The sequence below is a fragment of the Octopus bimaculoides genome, chromosome 11 (genome assembly GCF_046866305.1).
Source record: "Octopus bimaculoides isolate indiv1 chromosome 11, ASM4686630v1, whole genome shotgun sequence".
NCBI lineage: Eukaryota > Metazoa > Mollusca > Cephalopoda > Octopoda > Octopodidae > Octopus > Octopus bimaculoides.
In genome coordinates, this window is record NC_142938.1 from 65,071,085 (window position 1) to 65,080,183 (window position 9,099).

General features: G+C 33.5%; 1 pseudogene; it reads left to right on the forward strand.

The window, feature by feature from the left end:
- The first annotated feature begins 7,363 nt into the window (after positions 1–7,363).
- On the forward strand, positions 7,364–8,813 carry LOC106870590 (polypeptide N-acetylgalactosaminyltransferase 10 pseudogene; annotated as a pseudogene).
- Positions 8,814–9,099: the final 286 nt, after the last annotated feature.

The following is a 9,099-nucleotide window of genomic DNA, read 5'->3' on the forward strand; positions in this document are numbered from 1 at the left end:
ATGAGTGACCGAGACAAGAGAGAGAGAGAGAGAGATGGAGGGACACAAAGAGAGAGCAACGAACAGAGGGGGAGAAGGTGATAGGTGGGGAACGGAAGTGTGGAGGAGGAAGATCTGTCGGAATTTTATTGATTGGCGGTAAATAAACATAGAACAGATTGGGAAAATAGAAAGAGGAAGGGGAACAAAGTAAGAACAGAAGGAAGAAGAAAGACAAAGGTAGTAGTAGTAGTAGTAGTAGTAGTAGTAGTAGTAGTAGTAGTAGTAGTAGTAGTAGTAGTAGTAGTTAGTAGTAAGTCCGAGACAGAGGGATTGCAGAATTAACGAGACGAGAATATGAGAAAATAAAAGACAATCAGTGGAGACTGGAGATACTGTTGGCGGCGGTCTGGGTTAAATAAATACTATAACATTATGATCTATCTATATATATATATTCATCTATGTGTGTGTGTGTGTGTGTGTGTTTATACATATATGCACACACACACACACACACAAACACATAGACATATATATATATATATATATATATATATATATATATACAAACACATACATATATTTATTACCTATCTATCTGCTTCTGTTTATATATATATATACATATTTCTTAATTATTTTATGTCCTCGTCATTCGACAGCGGTCATGCTAGAGCACGCGCACACACACATATTAGCTCTCCTGCGTGACCCTTCTGTCCAGCATTCGCCATGATAAATCGCTAACCACTACACATTCTTTATTTTCTCTCCTTGTTTCTCTCTGTGTTCCTTTCTGTGCAAGAGCGTAGGCTCGAAACGTTGAAGACTTTTTCAATTCCCGAGCGTTATACTAATACATCCATTTGTTTTCTACACCACTTGTCTTCGTCTTTTGCTTTTTTTTTTGTGAATTCTCCCTATATATATATATATATATATATATATATATATATATATATATACTTACTTACAAGATGACCAAAAGGTGTACGTAAGCCGCTATATGTATGTATAAATAAAAAAAATACAGAATAAGAACGTAACGGACAACTATAGAAACATACGGACAGATAAACAACACAAAGACGGACAAGAAAAACCAGGATGGATCATTCGTGGCCTCCTGTTCATCAGTCAAGATTTCAATTATCATTACAGCTTCGGCTAGTTACACTTGAGACTATTCAAAATTGGTATATATATATATATATATATATATATATATATATATATATATATATATATATATATATATATGTATAGAGAGAGAGAGAGAGAGAGAGAGAGAGAGAGAGATAAAAGTGTAGGTGGCATACGAGTGGGTATATATTTACAAAAAAGCAGTTTAAAAACGCCACTATATAAAGTAAATTTTAATTTATAATTTTCTCAGAGATATTTTACATGTTTCGGTTCTTGAAAAACGAACCTTATCAAAACTACATATTTTTAAAAAATGTAATTAAAAGAAAAGTTCATAACTGTTTCTTACTGGTGTCAACATAGTCCACGTGAGAGCGTTTTTTGTGTGGGGACATAATGGCTGTCTAGTGCATTGACTTGAATCGTTGGCTGTAGTAGTGGTGTGTATATATATATATATATATATATATATATATATATATATAGCTAGCTAGATAGATAGATAGATAGATAGATAGATAGATAGATAGATACATACATACATACATACATACATACATACATACATACATACATACCTATGTACATATGCGTATATGTATATATATATAGGTTGAAAAAAGATTAGAGATCTATCCGAATCAAATTTTTATATATAAAAGACGGTGATGGAAATAGCACAGAAGTAAATCTAAGACATTTCAATTTAAGACGAAATTTAACAAAAATTATCTTTAAAAAATGATTATATAAAGAAAAGATTACCCGTTTTCATGAATCACATCTTATGAAATATCAGTAAAAATTTATGAAAATTTGAGGTAGAAACAGTTTATCTTCTGTCTAAGGGATATGTTCTTGTCCCCCAGACAGAAGATAAAGTGTTTTTACTTCAAATTTTCATAAACTCATACTGATATTTGATAAGATGAGATTCATCGAAGCCGGTAATATTTTCTTTTTATAATAATTTTTTTTTTTAATAGTTTTTATTAAATTCCCTCTTAAATTGAAATATCTTAGACTTACTTCTGTGCTATTTCCACCGCCATTTTACATATATATATATATGTGTGTGTATGTATGTATGTATGTATGTATGTATGTACGTTTGTTTGTATGTATATATGTATGTATGCATATGTATATGTATATGTGTGTGTGTATGTATATGTGTGTGTGTATGTGTGCATGTATGTATATATATATATATTTATATATATATATATATATACATATACATGTATGATGTGTGTGTGTGTGTGTGTGTGTGTGTGTGTGTGAAGAGCAAGGTAACAATTAACTTTATACGGTGCAGCAAAATTCGGAAGGAAACAGCGAAGCTGAGTCCTCTTTTAGCCACCAGGAGGATGACAGCCTGGAATCGGAAACAATGTAGGAAGATCGTCGTCGGCCTCAACTCAATAAGGAGCGAACGGCTTCAGAAAGTGGCATGTGTCATAGTCTTGTTGCAGGATGCCTAACTTATTATAACAATTTCATCTAAACTTGTGACATAACACACACCGATGACATCATGCGCATATTACGTATGTTACAGTTTTCATTTATTGGTGTCTGACTAGCCACGCGTTTGAAACTCAGAGTACCAAGGATTCTGAATCAAACTGTTTCCATCTTTACATGTAACTCCCAATGAATATATTGAATGCCCTTCTTTCGTTTGTCTACTCATTCGTATATATATATATATATATATATATGTGTGTGTGTGTGTGTGTGTGTGTGTGTGTGTGTGTGTGTGTGTGTATGTGTGTGTGTGTGTGTGTGTGTGTGTAGACATACACGAACAAGCAAACATACATACACATATCCATAGCATTACTACATTAATTATGTAATTCTTTCATTTGTCAATGTTCATTTTCATAAATAGATTAATGCCAACTTTGCCTTGATTCTACAAAATCTATACTTAAACCGTTCTCTTTCTGAATCAGTATTTTACCGAAATTTTCAAACTACATGGTGAGCAATTTATTTTGAATTGTTTTCCCAGCAATGTACGTCGGGGTTTGTTTTGTCTTTTGGTAACAAATATTTTTTTAGATAAGTATATGCAAATTTTGCTGTCATAATTATGAACTAACTCTTAAATTCTTTACATGTCCGTTTGTCTGTGTATTTACGTTTATATGTAGTCTCACTCGTATACATACACATATCTATAGATACATACACATTTATAAAATCACACACATTTTGCATATCTTTACATGTGTGCATACATATAGATTTTATATAGTAACATATGTATGTATATATATATATATATATATATATATATATATATATATATATATATATATATATATATATATATATATCAAAATAAGCAACAGGATATCCAGAGATGATGCAGTACGATCGTTTCAAGCGACTCCATTTAATTGAACAATGCAACCATTACATCAGTTTAAATGCAGAGCAATCCTCAGCTGCATAAATACATAGAATTAAATTAAATTAAAAGAGATGGACACATTATTATACTAGTGTCCATCTGTTTCAATTTAATTTAATTCTATGTATTTATGCAGCTGAGGATTAGTATACTAATGTGTCCATCTGTTTTAATTTCATTTAATTCTATGGATAATACCGTAATAAATTCTGGTGCCTAATTAAGTACCTAATTAATCTGAATCTAAATTTTTGCTACATATATATATATATATATATATATATATATATATATATATATATATATATATATATATATATATATATATATATATATACATATACACCCATACATACATGTGAAAGTCCATGTAGCTATATCTATATATATCTGCTTCCCCTTCTCTATACACACATATACATACATATATATACACACATATATATGGATATTTGCATGTCTATACATATATGTAAATGTGTAAATATATCTATATGAGTGTGTACATTAATAGATGTGTATATATGCATAAATAAGGATATATATTCATATACTTATACATGCATATACACACACTCAAACATACACACAAACACGTGCCCATACTGACAGATAAATAGAAAAACCGTTCCTCCTTCGCAAAAAAAAAAGAAGAATAGTAATATTTTCCATACCTTTCTTTTTCCTTCTTCTGTTCTGTGAGTGCCGACGCAAAAGTACTTTCTGCAGACTCCATTTTATTTTTGTCCACACCTGATATTGTCAGTCTCATTTCAGCCAGGAGACATTGTTCTTGGAATTTTCGGTAAGTATTGGGAAGCGGAATATATTTTCTGTCTTCAGCAGTGAAATATTCAACAACTGTCTTTGAGTGAATTCATCCAGCAGAAAATTGAAGGAATAAAAAAGACATTTTTTTTTTCTGCTTTGCAAAAACGATTCACTTTATCTAAAAACTATTTTGGAACTATGATTTGGTGATGAAACGAAAAAGACAAAGATTGAAAATGTACTTATATAATTGTCAAGAAGTATGTTTGCTTTTTTTTTAGATGTACCCTCTGTGTGTGTGTGTGTGTGTGTATGTGTGTGTGTGTGTGTGTGTGTGTGTGTGTGTGTGTGTGTGTGTGTATGTGTGTGTTTGTGTGTGTGTGAGTGTGTGTATGTGGTGTGCATATATTCACACAGAACACACATACCTGTATGAATATAAATATATATATATATATATATATATATATATACATATATATATATATATATATATATATATATATATATATATATATATATATATATATATATATATATATATATATATATATATATATATATATATATATATATATATATATATATATATATATATATATATATGTACCTACATATGTACCTTCTTGTATATACATACATACAAACAAACTTACTTATATACGAACGTACACAGAGTTTTTCGGGGGGTGGGGAGTATTCGACACAATGAAAGGCGGTTACTACCACTCACAAGGTGTATAGTGCGGTATAATGTACAGTGTGTGTATATTCATACACCTTTAAATACTTAGAATAGTACGCCTTTAATAGTACAAATGAAATACAGAGCATAATTTATTCTTCAATTGGGTGTACATATGTATGCATGTCATTATTCAGTTTATTTCAAGATTTCTTGCCAATAGAGAAAGAATCGGTCTCTAAACTAGATCCAATGTTCCTTCATTGCAATTTCAACATCAGCAACAGGGTCTTGATGTATGTATGTATGTATGTATGTATGTATGTATGTATGTATGTATGCATGCATGCATGTATGTATGTATGTATGTATGTGGGAGAATATACGAAAAAACAACAGACGAGGACAGGTGGTGTAAATAACAAAAGGATGTATTAGTATGACGCTCGGGAATACGGAAAGTCTTTGACGTTTCGAGCTACGCTCTTCAACAGAAAGAATACGGAGACAAGGAGAAAAACACGGAGAAAAAAAATTGAATAGTGTTCAGTCAACGGTCAATCATAATAATGTATGTATGTATGTATGTATGTATGTATGTATGTATGTATGTATGTATGTATGTTTTATGTTTGTATTCTCATGCATGCAGTTACATATGTAGACATGCTCACATATATTTAAATGATAAACTTCTGGAAAGCTTTACAGATTTTTATAGTTCCAGTGATGGACTGGATCTGTAGTCTTCGAATTAGATTACTCCTTTCTGGTTTTGAGAAGCCTAATTTCTCAAGATTGGTATTTAAGCAGTATGTATGTATGTATGTATGTATGAAGTCACTTGGAATGGTTCCAGAAGATATAGAAACCCTCGCTTCAGATGAAGTTGAATGGCGAACAAAAGTGTGGAATGGAATGAAAGCGTTTGAAGAGGCCAGGATAACGCAAGCAAGACTCAAAAGATATTTAAGGAAGAATGTAAAGATCGAGAAGGTGAATGACAAGGACCTTTTTGTGTGCACAATCTGTGACAGACCATGCCTGTCTTTGGCTGGCCTCAAATCTCACCTGCGAACCCATGGAAAACAAACTTCAACCAACTATTCTGACTATATGTCTGTGCACACGTTTGAATCTGGTGTATGCCAGAAGGCTTGCAAATCCAATGGGGGTCTTAAAAGACATGTTAAGATCCACAATGAACAGAACATACCTGCAGGTATCGGTAGTTCAAATCAGAGGTGCAATCTGTGTGGTTGTTTTTTCAGAACATTGTCTGGTTTAAAAAGCCACATCAGACACCATGAAGGGGCTAAGGTGTAGGTACAGGAGGTGGTCAAATTCTGTGTAAGGAGTAGACAACCACCATGTATGTATGTATATATGTGTATGGGGGTTAAATAGTTAGCACTCTTGGCAAACATTTGATCACTATAAACATATCATCTGTGCAGATTGCTCAGAACTAAAGAAAATTCGGAACTCTAATTTAGCCTTTTACGACAGGGAAGTCTGCAATGTGTGTATGTATGTTTGTATGTTTGTATTTATATATGTATGTGATCTTTTGTACTCTAGGCACAAGGCCCTAAAAATTTTGGGGGAGGGGCTAGTGTCTTAGATTGACCCCAGTACGCAACTGGTACTTAATCTAACAACCACGAAAGGATGAAAGGCGAAGTCGACCTCGGCGGAATTTGAACTCAGAACGTAGCGACAGACGAAATACCGCTAAGCATTTCGCCCGGCGTGCTAACGTTTCTTATTTCTTTATTGCCCACAAGGGGCTAAACATAGAGGGGACAAACAAGGACAGACAAAGGGATTAAGTCGATTACATCGATCCCAGTGCATAACTGGTATTTAATTTATCAACTCCGAAAGGATGAAAGGCAAAGTCGATCTCTGCGGAATTTGAACTCAGAACGTAACGGCAGACGAAATACCGCTAAGCATTTCGCCCGGCGTCCTAACGTTTCTGCCAGCTCGCCGACTTTATGTATGTAATGTGTGTGTGTGGTATGTATGCAAGTGTGTGTGTGTGTGTGCATGTATGACCATTTATGCATGTCATCCTATTGTACTGCGTACAATTTAAGTTCATTGACCGTGTCAAAAGTCAAATGTGTCAACAGAGAATTTATGATAATCGATATTGCCAACTGTTACAACAGGAAACAACAGGATAGCCCCAACTAAATGAAACTAAGTTCATATATATTGAAAAATAATGCGTCGATTTTTAAACGCGCGTGATCTAACTGATATGACTCACGTGACATCTAGTCACCATTAATTTTCATAAATACTCGCCTAATATTACAGCAGTGCATCACAGGGTAAAAAGTTTGCTTAATTTTTTCGCTATGAAAATATCGACTTTCTTTAGATGGATTGTGACAATTTATGGTTTATTTTTAATTGCTTTTGGTTATTATTGTCTAATTAAACAAAAATGGCAATTAGAACAAAAGCATGCAAATGACAATCGGCTTATTTTTCGGAGGATAAATATTAACACATCAAAAAAGCGAACCAGTGATTTGGATAAAACAAGATACAAAATCGACTGGCACGATTACCAAAAAATCTTATTGGATTCCTTTAGGGAAGGACCTGGAGAACAAGGTAGACCCGTGGTGCTCAGTGCCGCAGAAAGAATAAAAGAAGAACAGTTGTTTGCAGTGAATGGATTTAATGGTGCGGTCAGTGATAAAATATCACTATATCGTTCTTTGAGAGACATTCGCCATCCGGATTGCAAGCATAAGAAATATCTGAAGAACTTACCAAAGGTGAGTGTTATAATTCCGTTTTATAATGAACACTGGACTACATTGCTTCGCACTATATATGGAGTTTTGTGGAGGTCACCTCCAGAACTGATACAAGAGATCATTCTGGTGGATGATTTCAGCACCAAAGATCATAATAAAGAACCCTTGAGCGATTACGTGAAAGAAAACTTCAAGAAGGTCAAATTAATTCGCAACTCTAAACGGGAGGGTTTGATACGGTCCCGACTTCAAGGGGCTGAAACAGCAAAAGCTGAAGTAATAGTGTTCCTCGACTCTCATGTGGAACCATCTGTGAATTGGCTTCCTCCTTTACTAGAACCAATTGTGTTCAATGAGAAAACTGTTGTATGTCCGTTTATTGATGTTATTGATCACACCACGTTTTCACAGATTGCTCAGGATGAAGGAGCACGTGGAGCGTTTGACTGGAATCTTAACTACAAACGTTTACCACGTCTAAAGGGAGATCAAATAGATCCCACTGAAACGTTTGAGAGCCCTGTGATGGCCGGTGGGTTGTTTGCAATGAATAAAGCATGGTTTTGGACATTAGGTGGTTATGACCCACATCTGGATATTCGTGGAGCTGAACAGTTTGAAATTTCGTTTAAGATTTGGTTATGTGGTGGTCAAATACTTGACGCGCCTTGCTCAAGAGTTGCTCATATATATCGCGAATTTATTCCTTATTCTTCAAGTGTAAAGGCGTATGGTGATTATCTGTCACGGAATCACAAGAGAGTAGTTGAAGTCTGGATGGATGAATATAAGCAATACGCTTATAAAATGAAACCGAGTTTTAAGCGTGTGGATGCAGGAAATATTTCACAACAACTGGCTCTTCGCAAAAAGCTTCGCTGCAAATCATTCAGGTGGTTTCTTGAGGAAGTTGCTTTTGATGTTGTTCAATATTATCCGATCGATGAAGGAAAATAGAACGATACATAGACAGGAATTTGAATCATGATAATTTTTTCATTGAGAGGAAGTTTTTGCAAAAAGAAAGAACAAAAATTAAATAAATATTAAACCGTTTCGTTCGACTGAGAAATACATTAATTAGAAACATGAAAAATATTAATGATGAAATAAAAGTTTGAAACTTAATTAGACATGATACCAATTAGGGTCAGAAGAGATGACTATATGTTTATCAGAATGGAAAAATGTATTCTTTAACATGAGACAATTCTCAGAGAGATTTCTATTCTTGTTTATGTTTCTTTTTTATTTTATTCTTTTGTTGCTTTTGTTTCGTTTGTGATTGCGACATCAAGAAATCTGTTCCA